Source organism: Pantherophis guttatus, chromosome 7, assembly GCF_059756535.1.
Source record: "Pantherophis guttatus breed Tessera chromosome 7, ASM5975653v1, whole genome shotgun sequence".
Taxonomy (NCBI): Eukaryota; Metazoa; Chordata; class Lepidosauria; order Squamata; family Colubridae; genus Pantherophis; species Pantherophis guttatus.
In genome coordinates this window covers 63,009,433-63,027,069 of record NC_142069.1, presented here as the reverse complement: position 1 = coordinate 63,027,069, position 17,637 = coordinate 63,009,433, and the positions used below count along the sequence as shown (strand labels likewise).

General features: G+C 46.1%; 1 protein-coding gene and 1 pseudogene across 10 annotated transcripts in view; both read right to left on the bottom strand.

The window, feature by feature from the left end:
* Positions 1 to 17,637, bottom strand: part of FOXP2 (forkhead box P2) — a 1,221,669-nt gene that overhangs the window by 402,300 nt on the left and 801,732 nt on the right. The gene's annotated exons all lie outside the window — the stretch shown is intronic.
* LOC148112896 (uncharacterized) lies at positions 247 to 16,668 on the bottom strand (annotated as a pseudogene).

Below are 17,637 nucleotides of genomic sequence, written 5' to 3'. Positions count from 1 at the left end.
AATCGAATAGAAGCCGGAGCCCTGATGCAGAGGTGGTACTGGTTCTATAGCATGGATGGCAAGTAGATGCTGAATTTCAGCCTCCATCAGAGCTCTCTTAGTGCAGTCCCTTGACACTGAGCATTGTACGAACCGCCGTGGGGGTTTGGAATTGAATTCTAGGATGAGTCCTAATGTCACCATTTGTAGGGCCTAGGCGTCAGTGGTCATGCTTTGCTATTGGTTGGCAAATTTGGCAAGCCAACCTCAGATGGAGCTCAAGTCTGGACAGTCACTTTGAGCACCAGTACAGCTGGAATCCAGTCCCCGAAAGGGGTGTTTGGACTGGGGTTACCTGCTACAGTCACAAAATGTCTGCCTGTCCTGTGTTCTGTCCGTGGACTGTTGAAAGGACCTTTGGTATACTGGGCCTTGAAACCCGGTATCCTGCGTACAAAAGGGCTACCTGCAATATGAAAATGCTGGCTTGCGGTCTGTCCTTTTGTAGACGTTACTCTTGTCCCTTCCTTCTACTAAGATTGGGTCCATGGCCTCCCCAAAGTGGGAACCACTCTTAAATGGAGCGGCTGCCAACTGCCACTTAGTTTTCATGTCTGCTTGCCAATGCCGTAGCCATAGGAGTCATCTAGAAGTAATATTGGAAGTTAGGGCCTGGGATGCAAATATAGCCAAATTGAGGGTTGCATCTGCGGAATACTCAGCTGCCGCAATCAGTTTGTTTATGTCCTAATGCAAATGTCTTCCAGGGAAGCATGGGCCTGCATTTGTCGAATCCAGATTAAGGACATTCTGGTGAAAAAGGACGCCGCTGTGGCAGATCAAATGGCCTATGCGGCTGCTTGATGGGCCTTGCGAGCAGAGAGTTCTGCCCTCCTGTCCTCGGCTCTTAGGCCTTTGGCTGAATCAGAGGGAAGTATGTTAGAAGTGGCCAAGCTGGCCATAGAGACATCAATGGTTGGAAGTGTCAGGAGCTCTTCAAGCTCTTGTTCCACAGTATACAGTTTTCTGTCCATGCCGCTAGCAGCAGACACAGACCCAGTTTGAGTCCACTGCCTTTGTATAATGTCAACAAAGAGCTTAGGTGATGGAATAGCCCCCTGCTCTGTGACTGGTTCGGTAAAAAGAAATTTGGTCCGAAGATCCCTCAGATTGCCCCATGAGAGACCCCATGTTAGCCGTATTTTTAGACTTATGCAATAAAGTTTTAAATAGGTCATGCCGGAAAAGCTCGGTGGCAGCAGGTTTGTCAGGGATGACTCCCTCATCCTCGGAAAGATTGTACTTTGCTATATCTTCGTTGCCCATAAATGATAAGTCGCTATGATGTGAAGGAGAAGGAGAATGGAGCTCCTATAAATATTCACTGTCCAGATGTCCCCTAGAATGGGGGACCCATTGACAAGGCTCTGCCTCTGGCAATGGGGCCACAATACCTCTTTGTATGAGATCAATGCCTCTTGAAATGGTATGTGCAATCATGTCACACATTTCCTGTGATATACAGGGTAGATGCTTTTCCTACTGTTGGAGTCCCACCACGGTAGGAGTAAAAGTGGCAGATGGGCGAGAATGCCTGTGGCAATGGGAGGGCCCTGGGCCATGGTTGTTCCCTTCCAAGGAAGGATCCATGACCATGGCCTGAACTTCCTGTTCTTCCATTAAAGTGTTGGGAGACCAGCCTACTGGATTAGATTGATGGACCTGAGCCAAGGTCTCTGCCTGTGGGAGAGTGGTCAATCCCTTGTTGGATACTGAGATGGTAGTATCTTTGCAGGCCTCAACCCTTTTCTGTGCCTTGGCAAAGTGCTTTTCTAAAGCACGTTGCCTTCTCATGGCATCCTTATCCACAGCAGAGGAGGAGGATGCAGAAACAGAGGTCTTGGACCTGGTGGAAGGGCCCTTTGTCTGTGATCTCCCTCTCTTAGGGGCCGGAGCTTCCGCAGATGGGTACCTGAGGGGGAGGAAGTGGAGACGTGGGAAGGAGAATGGCTACGATCCGCCATTTTGTAACAGTTAAGGCCCAGTAATTGGGGAGACTATCACTGTGAGGCTTGAGAAAACTCCCCTATTGTCTCAAGATGATAGAAGCAATCCTCCTGATGGTAAGAGGCTCAAGACTTGCACCAGCGCCAAGCTGACACCATGGCTTATAAGCGCCTGCAAACTTCGGGGGGGGGGGCAATTCAAAATGGCGCAAAGCCGACACCATGGCTTCCTAAGTGCCAATAATTCCGCTGTAGCCTCAGGCAAAGAATCGCATATCCGGCACAATGGAGCAGTCGTTCAATTCCCAAACAGCACGAAGCCAACACCACGGCTTCTTCTGTGCTCCGCTGCTGCTATAACTTACAATCCGAGCCTCTCCTTGGCACTGTGGCAAAGATCAGAGGCTTCACATGGCGTGAGGTAGCAAGCCGCTTTCACCGCGGCAAGTTCTGTTTGCAGCTAAAATTGTTTGTTTGAATATTTCTGCCAGAAATGCACTGTTTAAGGAATCCAAGCAATGGAGCTAAGTCATATAGGTCTCTCTAGGCCAACTGACTTAACAAACTGAACCTCAACAGGAAGGAGGAGGAGTGGTTAAACAAATTTCAACTCAGTCTCTGGCCAATCAGATGAAGTTAACACCCATTGCATTAATGATGAAACAGTATTAAGTAACTTTTGGAATTCTTTACTATGTATAACTTTTTAAAAATGCATGAGGGACAATACATGGTGATATATATATACATATACATATACATATATGTATGTATGTATGTATGTATGTATGTATGTAGGTCTTTGGTTATTCGGGTCTTCTCCCACGTAAAATTGGAAGTGTCTTGGCGACATTTCGACGAAGTCTCATTCGTCATCTTCAGGCTGGTGTTCTCGGCTTCGTGCTTCCAGGAGCAATGTGAGATCGCAGCTGTCTCTTCCTTTTAACTGCTAGTGGGGGTGTGAGCTGATTGGGTGGGAACTTGGCTGTGTTCTGATTGGGTGGAGGTGTGTTCTGATTGGTTAGGGGCTTGGCTGTGCTCTGATTGGATGGGGGGTTGGTTGTGCTCTGATTGGCTGGGGGTGTGTTCTGTTTGGGTGGGGGCTTGGTTGTGCTCAGCTTAGTCTGAGTTGCAGGGGGATTTGAGCTGGTGAGCTGCGTTGTGTTTGTGGCCGTGCGAGCTCTTCATGGTGGGTGTCAGTCTGCTTCATGTATGGATTGGAGGGGTTTAAAGTGGCTAATGATGCAGCTGCGGTCTGGCTTCTGGTCCTTGGTCGTGGCTCATTATCAGTGTGGGTTTGAGTCTGCTTTCTGCGTGGACATCCTGTGTGGCTCTCGTGAGTGTGGGTCTGGTGTTATTCGTCGTGTTAGGGACTCGTTTATCAATAAGGGCGGGTTTCCAAATGGCTGGTAGGCGGGAGGTATGGTCTCGTTTGTTCATGCTGTGTGGGCGTTTTTCTATCTCGATGGCTTCTCTGATTATTCTGTTGTTAAAGTGTTCAGTTTTGGCGATAGTTCTGGTCTTTTTAAAGTCAATATCATGTCCTGTGGCTTTAAGGTGTTGGACCAGGGAAGAAGTTGGTTCCTCTTTTCTGACTGAGTTCTTGTGTTCTTCTATGCGTGCACTTATTCATCTGTTGGTTTGTCCAATGTATGTAGTGGGGCAGGCGGTGCATGGGATTTCATATACTCCTTGATTTTCTAACTCAATTTTGTCTTTGGGGTTCCTTAGGATGGTGGATATTTTTCGGTTTATATATACACCAGTATCTATAGATATGAATGACTTTATATACTTTTAGTATATTGTTAATAAAATATAACTGTTTTATTTTTTTAATAAACATATAAATTAAATGATAATTATTTTTTATTTTTTATTTGTTGTCTGTTACATTACATGAAATCATGTGAAAATGTCTTCTGCCGAAAAGGCTGCAACTTGGTTTGCTGCATGTGTGATTCCAGGTATTTACATATCTCAGAAGAAAACATATATCTAAACCAAAATAAAGTAGGCAATATTTTATTCAGGACATGTGACAAGGGACATTGTGATTTATAACTTTCATATTAAAGTATCTATGCAGCAACCTGTAATACAGACTGAAACAGTTTGATTTCTTGGTTCTCCTTTTGCTATAAACATATTATTCCAAAGGATATTTTAAACTGTTCAGCCAGTTAGATGCATGTAAATAATATTTTTGTGATAGTATATATTACACATTAACATAGCAACATTATGTGTTTTGCAACAAATGACTCATATGAGTCAACTGCAAAGCTGAAAAGTCAAAGAACCAAAGTTATCGAAGAATTAAATACAGACATAAAGAATACACATACCGTATTTTTTGGACTGTAAGATGCTCCAGACTATAAGACACTTTTGTCTTATAGCTTTTGGGGAGGAAAACAAGAAAAAAAAATCTGCCTCTGCCTCCCAGCAATTTGCCTCCTTGCAGCAAACAGCAAACAGCCTGGTCAGCTTCAGCACAGCCTGATTTAGCACGAGCAGCTGATTGGCGGTTGGATCTGCCTCTTGGAATACCACCTATCAGCTGTTCCAGGCTGAGGGGATCACCACCGCCCATCGCCGCTGCCACCTATTGCTGCCTCTGCGCGCCCCATTTTCGGCCTCCATGCACCCCATTTTCGGCCTCCGTGTGTCCCTGTATGAATATGTGAAATGCAGTCACTCTTCACTGGATATTATAAGAATAATATTTTTGCAACTGGATTTTACAAAGCATTTTTTAGATTTGAGATCTAGAAGTAGAGTTTCTGAATTTACAGTATATCACATTCTGCATAGTATAATATTACTATGCAAATTCAAGTAGAAAGTTGTATGACTTGATTCATAAGTGTACATGGATATCTACATCCCTTTACTGAACAAATAAATTTTGTAGGGCATGTGATTAGAAATAACATATGGTACTTAAAAGACTGAGGAGCAAGCCACTATTTTAAACATATCTTAAACAACTTTTATCCAGTGCTGTATACAAATATGACCTACTTATTTCATGTCAACACCAATCATTTGGCTCAAAAAACCCAAATGAGATAATACCCATAGTATCTCTTTGCCAAACTAATCTACTGCCCTTTGGCCCCAGGCAACTCTCCATTATTTTTCAAAATACCGTTTGCTCAGGCAGGTGCTCACTCACACAATTCACTAGTGTATTTAGTCAGCATTTCTATAAGTTAAATCAAACTCCAACTTTTATTCCAAATTTTCCTTAAATCTTCTCTACAGGCCAGATTAAAAACGGTTGGGATTAAAGATTAAAAAGGGCCTTATGAAGATTTAAAGGACATAAACAGTGGGAGAAATAAGTAATTTCTTCAATATTTATGTCATTCTCTAAGTTTCCTAGAACTCAAGTAAAGCATAGGGATGAAACTGGAAGGAACTGAAAAGTCAAGCTAATTCTTGTAAACTTCTAAGGATAGCTCTACTATGTAATAATCATAATTAAACAAATGTATATTAAATTTGAAAGTTTATGTAAATATGAATTAAAACTGATGGTTTTTATTATGGTCAGTTCATGTTATAATAAATTAGAGATAGCAATGAAAATTGCCATGGAGTAAATATGTGTTTTGCCAGCGAACACACCATACCTTTCCATATATCCCTGCATACTATTAACAAAAATGAGTACAGAAGACAAACTCTTACATGAGTTTTCCCTAAATATTATAGTATTAGTATCTGATAAAATGTATTCTTCCTTATGAAAGTTCATGCTACAATTCATCACTTTAAGATTTTTGCCTACACTTTCTGCAATGTTTGGTTAATGGTTTATGCTCTCACTGAGTCCCTTCTCCAGCTGGCCCACCTCTCTTAACTGCTTTTGCTATTGCCCATTACAATAATCTCTCTCTTTGGGTCTAATCTGAATCACTGTCCAGAGAAAGGACATATTGAGCAGTGGCAATTATTCATTTTGTTTTCTAAATTTTTACTTGCTTAGAGAAAGCACATGAAGAGGCAATGAAAACAAAACAAAAAAAAGGGAGGGCAGGAGGCAGATTTGTGCGGAATGGGACTTTTAGTCTCTGACTTTTCATTCTCCTTGGGTGTTTCTCCTCGGGCGATTCTCCCCCGTCTTATCTCTTCAGTTGGCATGCCTCCAGTCATTTGCCGTGGGGAATGGGCCACCGGCCTCTTCGTCCCAGACCCTTCGACATGGCCCATTCGCAGAAAGAAGCTTCGTCCCTCTGTCACAATTAGCCCCCAATTTGCTAGAGGGGGTGTAATAGAAATCCAGCCAAAGAAGAGAGGTGTAAAAGAATTTGCCAAAATGCCTTCCTTCCTTCCTTCCTTCCTCTCTCCCCCTCCCCCCACCAATACAGGGAGGAAAGTTGGTTTACTCGGAAGTAAGTCTCACTAAATTCAATGCTAGGATTTAAATTCAGAGAAAGGAGAGAGGTGTAAAAGAATTTGCCAAAATGCCTGACTTCCTTTCTTCCTCCCTCTCTCTCTTCCCTTCACCCAACTAGCCCTGTTTGAGGCTCCTCTAGAGGGGTGGAGTTCCAAAAAACAATGTCCATCTTCCTTTATTTTATTTTACCCCCCCCCCCCACATAGCATGGTCTCCAGTTCAGAAGAGGAACCAGCTGCTCTCTGCAGTGTGATCAAGTAAAATGGCCTTTTATCTCTGCACCTGCCTTCCCTTCCATTTTCACAGACACACACACACACACACACACACACAAAACCTTTTGCTAAGCTCCACCCCTCAAACATGGCTAGTTGCCATTTTATGCTGTTATGGTGGGTAGATAGATGGATGGATGGATGGATGGATGGAAGAAGGAAGGAAGGAAGGAAGGAAGGAAGGAAGGAAGGAAGGAAGGAAGGAAGGAAGGAAAAATTCTCTTCCATTAGACCCTTCCAGACTTGGTTAACTAACTGGTTGAAAGAAGGGAGGGAGGGAGGAAGGAAGGGAGGGAGGCTTTTAGCCCACTCAGTAACAGTGTCCCTGTATTGGTTGCGGGGGGTGGGGAGAGAGAGAAGAAGGAAGAAAGGAAGTCAGGCATTTTGGCAAATTCTTTTACACCTCTCTCCTTTGGCTGGATTCGGTGGCCCATTCCCTAAGCCTAGGCAAATGACTGGAGGCGTGCCAGCTGAGGAGATAAGTCGGGGGAGAATCGCCCGAGGAGAAACGCCTGAGGAGAATGAAAAGTCAGAGACTAAAAGTCCTAGACCCGATTTAAGAGGCTTCAGAGAATAAAAGTTGTATCCTATCCTAGAGTATTGACCCTAGGTTGGTACCTAACAACACCAGTTCTTAATAACAGTTTCTCAAAATGCTCTTTCAAACCTCTTTACACATTTAGATTTATTTATGAAAGAACTCAACATTATATTTTATTGGATTTTGATTTCATGATAAAAGCAGCAACATTTAAAAAATGTCTCAGTTAGAAATTCTTCTCCTATTGTTATTAGGATATGTGTCATCTTTTAAAACCCTGACTATACAAGGCATGCTAAGGAAAAAAAGCCTCTGCTAAATTATATGTTCAGCAGCAGCATCAGACAGAGAAACACATTCAAGCAGAAGGTTCGAGTCTTAAGAAACATCTCATCCTAACTGATAAAAAAGAAACTGGAGAATTGATTTTGGCTGCACAAACGCAAACTATTCAAAGTAATGAAATAAAAGCCAGAATTGAAAAAAGTAATAATCAAATTACTCAAAGTGCAGATTGTACAAGGAAGTAGAAGAAACATTAGATCATATACTCAGCTTGTGTAAGAATATTATACAAACTAATTATAAACAGCATAACATAGTCACCAAATTGATCCATTGGAACATCTCTAAAAAAATATCATTTGCACATGTATATGTATTTGTTATATAGCTATAAACAATGAGATACCAGTCACCAAAATGATTCCCTGGAACATCTGTAAAAATTATAATTTGCCAGTAATGAAAAACTGATGGGAACACAGAGTTCAAAAAGTAGTTGAAAATGAGCAGATTAAAATATTGTGGATTACTAAATATAAACTGGTAAAGTCTTTACATATACAGACCATATTTATCTGTAATTAAAAAACTAAAAGTGTTGATAATTTATGTAGCAATACCAGGGCACAGTAGAATAGAAGGCAAAGTTTTAGAGAAGATCACAAAATATCAAGATCTGAAAATCTGAAAGATTATGACATACCAACTGTGGTAGTTCCAGTGGTTATCGGCAGATTAGCTGCCATACCAAAAAGCATTGGATCGCACTGAGAAATTCTGTGCATTGACAAAATTTTCTTCTGTTAATTACAAAAGGCTACAATGCTTGGATCTGCACATAGACATCACTCCTAGATTCTTGTGAAGAACTTGATGTGAATGAAAACAACCATCACTTGGTTGTTAATTGGCTGTTGTGATTTCATGTTGTGTATAATAATAATAATACTATTAATAACATTGAAAACTCACCATCAGTCTATCACAACAGGCAACTTTACATGCAACAGATTATATTCTAGGACAATATCTTTAACACCATCAAACAACATCTGCCTATCCCAGGTCCTTGGGAAGGACTTGATAGGCAGATAAAAATGCAAAATGAAAGCTAAACATCGGGCTGACTGTGCAACAAACTGTAATATGTGTAATATACTGTCTGACTCCCAGCAACTTTATGATGGAGCCCTTCTGAATTAGAAAGGAAAAATATAGCATCATCTTCTGAAAGGAGTCTTACAATAACCAGAATTATTGCAACTGAGGGGTTGACAAATTAAGGAATCAAGAACTACTTTGAACTACTTTCCTGTAAGATCTTTGCTGCTAATAGGAGAGCCAATTATCCGGTAGGCCTTCACCCTTTTAGCCTTCCAGAAGGCCATCAGGACCTGTTTTTTTACCCAATTGATGGGATGGAGTAATTGGAGCCTGTAAATGATTGTTGGGCATTCTAGGAGAATGATTGAGAAGCCAAATATCTATGGATATTCTCAATTATCCAGGTCATGGTTGTCCCAAAGGTGCTTTTTCAAAGACCTCTGGACTTTCACTTTCTTAGTTTTTACCTTGAAAAAGTTTTTGCTTCTGAAGAATTTTTTTGGATGAGAAGTGAATTTTTTTCAAGGAAAAACCTGAGAAAGTCCAGTTGCCTTTTGAAAAGCACCTTTGGGATGACTGAGAAAGCAGTTTTTAATTTTTGTTTCGCTTTATGGTTTTGTTATTAGATGTTATATATCACCCAGAGTTGTACTCTTAGATGGGAAATCATACAAATATTTTAAATAACATGATCTTGAAAGTCTACCAAACATACATGTTTCTAATGCTTTCCTTTTTGTGGGAATCTCCTTGTTATAGCCCTGCTTCTTGTCTTGCTGTTTCCTCTGTGGTCCCATGTTCTGTTAGATACTGTACCCCAGCAATCTACTTAGCAAGGTAACCAAAAAAGTGATAGTTGATCGACTTAAAAGCTACTGAAAGATGTAAGGGATCTACCAATGTCTTTGAGGACATATTCTCCACTATCTATCCCTGCACAGGACACATAAAATTAGTTCTGAATTGGGATCCATTTTAATTGGGATCCATTTTAATGGGAAGTGAATCACTTTCTATTAAGAGAGCTTGTAAATTAATTCTTATAATAATCATTTGTATACTAGAATTTGAACAAAGAATGAATGTTATATGAAAACATTTAACTATTTCAAATAAAATACCTTGTTCCTTTTGGCAGAAAAATAGAATATTTCTGTTCATATGAAATATGCAGTATTTAATAACATATGTCATCCTGAAGATATCTGGAGACAAATATGCTTTCACGTTAGCACTTTAAGAGTGCTAATACATTTCAAAGATTGGAATTTCAGATATTGATCCATATTTAATTTTTTAACAGGTCATTGATTTTATTTGGTAAAAATGTGCCATTTATTGAAAGAAGAAATGCCTGATAACAGTGAGCTTGATACAGGGACAGAGTTAATGAGTTCCTTCATCTTAATACCTTGTGGCTATTTTATGTAATTCACTAAAATGCAGTTTCCAGAATGGAAAATATATCCCTCAGAAACAATGACAACTCAGATGTAGGAAGGATCATAAATATTTTACTATGGAAAATTCTTTATGGATTAGTAGTATATTTATTAATATCCTAGGTTTGCTACATATTCTAGAGTGTAAATATGTATAAGATTTCTTGTATTTAAATGCCTGTTCATGCCAGAAATATATATCCTTTTATATAAAGAAATAGAATAAGCTAAATAGTTTGGAGGGACAAACTATCTAGCCAAAGGTCCATGGAACACAAAACTGCTTATAACAATATGATTATAGGAAGCTAAAGTATAGGAATCACTAAGAGTAACTGAAGAACATTTGGCTTTGTATAACGCATGGCCTGGCATAACAAAGGATTATGCAATTATGCCAAAGTCTCTAATGACTCAAGCAAATGATTGACTGCTTTGAGTAATGTGGGAGAAGCCATAGAAAATCTGGAAAACAAAATTCTATGAATGCTGAGTGTGCAAACAGAAGCAGATGGGGCTCAGACATGACCCTCAGCTCGGTATGAGTGGGGTGCCTTGCCTGCTGGGGAGGAGGGGGGCCATTGGGATGGGGGAGGGGATCTCTGGGGTGTTGGAGAGCCGAAGAATTGTGGTTGTGACTGGGAGAGGTAGATATGGCGGGAGCCGAGGGGTAGGCTGCTCTCGGGGAACTAGGACTCGCTGTCTCAAAGCGATTACTTGTTCTGGCCCTCTGGTTCTGGTTCACTGGGCTCGCCTCATATACCTGGTGACTTGGAATGTCAGGGCCCTGGCCTCAGGCTGCTGCTGTTTAATGCCAGGTCTGCTGTTAACAAGGCCCCCCTCGTTAGGGACTTAATCCTGGAGGAGGGGGCTGACCTGGCATGCATAACTGAGACCTGGCTGGGCCAGGAGGGGTGTGTGCCCCTCTCAGAGATGTGCCCAGATATTGCATCAGCTGCGACTCCAGGGAAGGGGTGGAGGATTGGCAGCTATTGTCCGGAAGAGTCTTTGCCCTCGCAGGATCCCTGCCCCTGAGATTGCTGGGTGTGAGTCTCTTCTCTTGAGGTTGGACTCAGGGGTTCAATTGGGCTTATTGCTGATGTACCTACCTCCCAGCTGCATTACAACAGCCCTGCCTGTGCTGCTAGAGGCGGTAGCTGGGCTGGCGGTGGAGTTCCCCAGGCTTATGGTACTGGGGGACTTCAATTTGCCATCACTTGGCGAATCCTCAGATGCGGCTCAGGAATTCATGGTTCTATGACAACCATGGACCTGACCCAAGTAGTTCAGGGTCCGACTCATAGGGGGGGGACACACACTTGACCTGGTGTTTCTCTCGGGGCAGTGGAGATATGATCTGGAATTAAGGGGTATAGATGCTTCTCCCTTGTCGTGGTCAGATCATTTCCTGCTGAGGTTAGACTTCAGGACGCTACTCCTCCATCGCAGGGAGGTGGAACCGATTAAGTGGTTCCGCCCCAGGTGCCTAATGGACCCTGAAGGGTTCCAGAAGGAGCTTGGGGAGATACCTGACTCCCTTGTCCACAGTCCGGCTGAGTCCCTGGTGGCTGCCTGGAATAGGGCAGCATCTGGGGCACTGGACCAGATTGTGCCTTTGCAACCTCTTCATGGCGGTGGATCCAGGAAAGCTCCCTGGTTTACCAAGGAGTTCCAGGAGATGAAGCGCCAGAAGAGACGTCTAGAGCAACGCTGGAGGACCAGTAACTCCGAATCTGACCGAACACTCTTAAAAGTCTTTATTAGGACTTATTTAGTGGCAATACGGGTGGCAAAATATTCACATTTTTCTGCACTTATTGCATCTGCTGATTCATGCCCAGCCGCCCTATTTAGGGTGACTCGCTACCTCCTTAATGTAGGGGGAATGGAGGAGCCCTTTCAGGGTAGAGCTGAGGAGTTTGCGCAGTTTCTGTCGGATAAAGTCGCTCAGATTCGGATGGACCTGGACTCTGATTGGGCAATTCTGACCGAGATGACGGGGGCAGGTCTTAGTCCTAGTGTGTGGGATGAGTTTGAGCCGGTGACTCCTGAGGAAGTGGACAAGGCTGTAGGAGCGATGAGTTCCTCCACTTGTTTGTTGGACCCGTGCCCCTCCTGGCTAGTTTTGGCCAGCAGGGAGATGACAGGAGGCAGGCTCCAGGCTTTAGTTAATGCGTCCTTCAGGGAAGGGGCCTTCCCGCAACCATTAAAGGAAGCAGTTGTAAGGCCCCTCCTCAAGAAGCCTTCCCTGGATCCAGCGGAATTAAAGAACTTTCGTCCAGTCTCCAACCTACCCTTTGTGGGAAAGGTTGTAGAGAAAGTGGTGGCACTTCAGCTCCTGCGGTCATTGGAGGAAACAGATTATCTAGACCCTTTTCAGTCTGGCTTCAGGCCTGGCTACAGCACGGAAACTGCTTTGGTTACGCTGATGGATGATCTCTGGCGAGGCCGAGATGGGGGTCATTCCTCCATCTTGGTGCTACTTGACCTCTCAGTGGCTTTCAATACCATTGACCATGGTATCCTTCCGGGACGACTAAGGGAGTTGGGAGTGGGAGGCACCGTGTTACGGTGGTTCTACTCCTATCTCTCTGGCCGGTCACAGTCGGTGTTGGTAGGAGGACAGAGGTCGACCCCTAGGCCCCTCATTTGTGGGGTGCCTCAGGGCTCGGTCCTCTCTCCCCTCCCATTTAACATCTACATGAAGCCGCTGGGTGAAATCATCCGACACGGGCTGAGGTATCAGCAATACGCGGATGATAGCCAGCTGTATATCTCTACCCCGCATCAATTCAGTGATGCGGTGGATGTGATGTGCCGGTGCCTGGAGGCTGTGAGGGTCTGGATGGGAGTCAACAGGCTCAGACTTAACCCAGACAAGACCGAGTGGCTGTGGGTATTGCCTCCTAAAGACTATGTTGATTGTCCATCCTTGGTTCTGGGGTGGGGGAGAAATTGTCCCCCTCAGAACAGGCTCACAATTTGGGTGTCCTCCTAGACTCACAGCTAAGATTAGAGCAACATCTGACAGCTGTGGCTAGGAGGACCTTTGCACAGGTTCACCTGGTGCACCAATTGCAACCCTACTTGGATCAGGAGGCTCTCCTCACAGTCACTCATGCCCTTGTCACCTCATGGTTAGATTATTGCAACACGCTCTACATGGGGGCTACCCTTGAAAAGTGTTTGGAGACTACAGTTGGTCCAGAATGCAGCCGCACGAGCTGCGTGGGTACATCTAGGTACACCCACATTACACCAATTCTCCACGAGCTGCACTGGCTCCCTATTGGTCTCCGGTCACAATTCAAGGTGTTGGTTATTACCTTTAAAGCCCTACATGGCTCAGGGCCAGGTTATCTTCAAGACCGCCTTCTGCCGCATAGCTCCCAGCGACCAGTAATATCCCACAGAGTTTATTTTATTTATTTATTTATTTATTCGGCTTATATGCCACCCTATCTCACAATGGACTCAGGGCGGCTCACAACAATAAAACACAAGCCACAATAAAAATAAAGACTAAAATCTAAAAAATTTAAAATTAACCCATTAAAACCCTTAAAACCCCATCATCAGACCAGGTCAAGGGATTTGAAAAGCCAGGTTTTTAATTCCCGGCGGAAGGTGCGAAGGTCGGGCGCTAGTCGGAGCTCCAAGGGGAGTTGATTCCAGAGGGTGGGCGCCCCAACCGAGAAGGATCTACTCCTGGGGGCCGCCAGCCGCCACTGTCTAGCTGACGGCACCCTGAGTAAGCCCTCTCTATGGGTGCAAACCGGGCGATGGGATGTTGTTGCTGGCTGTAGGTGGTCCGCCAAATATCCTGGTCCTAAGCCATGTAGGGCTTTATAGGTCAACACCAGCACCTTGAATCTCACCCGGAGGGCAACCGGTAGCCAATGCAAACCGCGCAGGAGGGGTGTAACATGGGACTATCGGGATTCTCCCATCACAACCCGCGCAGCTGCATTTTGCACCAGCTGAAGCCTCCAAGTGGTCCTCACGGGCAGCCCCATGTAGAGAGTGTTGCAGTAGTCAATCCGCGAGGTGACCAGCGCATGAGTAACTGTGCGTAGGGCATCTCGGTCCAAGTAGGGACACAACTGGCGCACCAGACGTATCTGGGCAAATGCCCCCCTGGTCACGGTCGTTATCTGGTCTTCTAAACTCAACTGTGAATCCAGAAGGACGCCCAAGTTGCACACCCTGTCTACAGGGGGCAAAACTTCACCCCCTATAGTCAGCGATGGCACCTCTCCCCTGAACCGAGATGCCGGTACCCACAGCCACTCAGTCTTGGTCAGGTTGAGTTGCAATTTGTTTCTGCCCATCCAGACCCATACCGCTTCCAGGCACTGGGCCATCACATCGAGGGCATCACTGGGTTGGTTTGGGCTGGAAATATAAAGCTGAGTATCATCAGCGTACTGATGATACCTCATCCCAAAGCCACGGATGATCTCCCCTAGCGGTTTCATATAGATGTTGAACAGGAGAGGCGAGAGAACCGACCCCTGAGGCACCCCACAGGTGAGGGGCCTCAAGGTCGATCTCTGCCCCCCCCGCCAACACCGCTTGCGTTCGACCCGAGAGGTAGGAGGAGAACCACCATAAAACAGTGCCTCCCACTCCCAATCTCTCAAGGCGACGCAGCAAGATACCGTGGTCGATGGTATCAAATGCCGCCGAAAGATCCAGAAGGACCAGACAGAGGAAAAACCTCTGTCCCGGGCCCTCCAGAGATCATCCACCAGTGCGACCAATGCCGTCTCCGTGCTGCACCCGGGCCTGAAACCCGATTGGCACGGGTCGAGGTAATCAGCTTCATCCAGGACCAGCGGGAGCTGACGTGCAACCACATTCTCAACAACCTTCGCTAAAACGATGCCCTTGAAGTGATGTCCCGGTGCCTGGAGGCCGTACGGATCTGGATGGGGAGGAACAGGCTCAGGCTCAACCCATCCAAGACTGAGTGGCTGTGGTTTCCGATGTCCCGATATAGTCAGCTGGTGCCATCGCTGACTATTGGGGGCGAATCATTGGCCCCCACGGAAAGGGCTCGCAACTTGGGCGTCCTTCTGGATTCATGGCTGTCTCTAGAAGAGCACTTGACGGCCGTGACCGGGAGGATTTTTCATCAGGTTCGCCTGATCCGCCAGTTGCGTCCCTTTCTAGATCGGGACTCCCTACACACAGTCACTCATGCCCTCGTCACCTCTCGTCTGGACTATTGTAACGCTCTCTACATGGGGCTCCCCTTGAGGTGCACTCGGAGGCTCCAACTGGCGCAGAGTGCGGCCGCACGGGTGGTTATGGGAGCAACGTGGAGCTCCCATGTAACACCTCTCCTGCGCGAGCTGCACTGGCTCCCGGTGGTCTTCCGAGTGCGCTTCAAGGTTCTGGTTACCACCTTTAAAGCGCTCCATGGCTTAGGACCTGATTATCTACAGGACCGCCTGCTACCACCAATAGCCTCCCACCGGCCAGTACGCTCCCATAGAGAGGGGCTCCTCCAGGTGCCATCGGCCAAACAATGTCGACTGGCAGCCCCTAGGGGGAGAGCCTTCTCTGTGGGGGCACCTACGATCTGGAACGAGCTCCCCCCGGAGATACGGAGGATCCCGGATCTGCACACCTTCCGTCGCGCACTTAAAACGTTTTTATTTCATCAAGCTGGCCTGGCTAAATCTTCTCCCTTTTAAAATTTTAAAATTTAAATTTTAAACACTAATTTTAATTTGTTTAATTATGGGATATTTTTAAAATTTAGCCAAATTGTTTAATCTGTTTTAATCTATTTTAAATTTTGTATCTCTGTGTTTTATCTTTTGGCTGTTCACCGCCCTGAGTCCTTCGGGAGAAGGGCGGTATAGAAATTTAATAAAATAAATAAATAAATAAATAAAAAGCGAAGGTTGGAGACTGGACGAAAATGATTTAATACAGCTGGGTCCAAGGCCAGCTTTTTGAGGAGGGGCCTCACCACCGCCTCCTTCAAGGCGGTCGGGAAGTTTCCCTCCCTCAAAGAAGCCGCTATCACCGCCTGGATCCAGCCTCGTGTCACCTCCCGGGCCGAATAAACCAGCCAGGAGGGACACGGGTCCAACACATAGGTGGTCGCACTCAGCTTCCCCGTGATCCTGTCCACTTCCTCTGGGGTAACAGAATCGAACTCTTCCCAAAACACAGGACCCGCTGTCTCACCCCCGTCTGACTCTGTCCAGTCAGAGTCCAAGCTGTCCCGAATCTGAGTGATTTTGTCCGACAGGTGCTGACCAAACTCCTCGGCTCGTCCCTGTAAAGGATCTTCCCTCACCCTCTGATTTAAGAGGGAGCGGGACACCCTGAACAGGGCAGCCGGGCGATTCTCTGTGGACGCGATGATATCGGTGAAGTAGCGGCGCTTTGCCGCCACCAGCTCCACCAGGTAGGCCCCTGTGGCCAACCTTAATTGAAATCGGTCAGATTCGGAACAGCTCTCTAGGCCTCGTCTATGCCGCTTCATCTCCTGGAGCTCCTCAGTAAACCAGGGAGCCAGCTGGGATCTGCGACGAGTCAGAGGCCGCAAAGGAATGACCCGGTCAAGAGCCCCGGTAGCAGCCTCTTCCCAGGCCTCCACCAGGGTCATGACCGGGATGTGGGAGAGAGAGAGAGGTATCATCCCAAGCTCCTTCTGGAACCTCTCAGGGTCCATCAGGCGCCTGGGGCGGAACCAGATGGTCGGTTCCGCCTCCCAGCGAGGAGGGGCGGCATAATGGAAGCCTAGCCGAAGGAGATAATGGTCGGTTCATGACAGGGGATAAATAGTAGGAGATCCCCCACCAAACTCATCTCGCCACTGTTCCGAGACAAAAACCAGATCGGGTGTGTGCCCTGGATAATCGGGCCCTGGATAATCTGGGTCAGGTCCATAGCTGCCATGGAAGCCATGAACTCCCGAGCCACACCCGACGCCACACCCAGGGATGGCAGTTGAAGTCCCCCAGAACAATAAGTCTGGGAAATTCCACCACCAGCCCCGAGAGGGCGTCGAGCAGCCCGGGCAGGGCAGTTGATATGCAGCTGGGAGACAGGTACACAATCAACAAGCCCAACTGACCATACTGGCCTCACCTCATGAGGAGGGCCTCACACCCATCAATCTTAGGAGCAGTGACCTCCCGCGGACTAAGGACCTCCCTAATAACCACTGCCACCCCCCCCTCCCCTACCCTGGGCTCTTGGCTGGTGCATCACCCGGAAACCTGGTGGGCACAATTCAGTCAGAGGGACACCCGCCTCTGAGCCCAACCAGGTTTCCATAATGCATGCCAGGTCTGCGGTTTCCTCCTCAATCAACTCGCGAATGAGAGGAGCTTTATTGACCACAGACCTAGCATTAAAATAGACCAGCCTAAGCCCGGGGGCCCAATCCCTCAAACCCCCAGGAGGTCGGATAGAACTTGGAGGGTCGGAGCGCACCACCACTCGAAGATAGCGGGGGCAGGCTCCCAAAGTCCGAACTCTCCATAACCTGCTCTGGCTACGACCCGGCAGGGGCCTCCCAACCACTGACCGGATATCAAAACCCACCCCCCTCCCCAAACCCCTTAAAAAT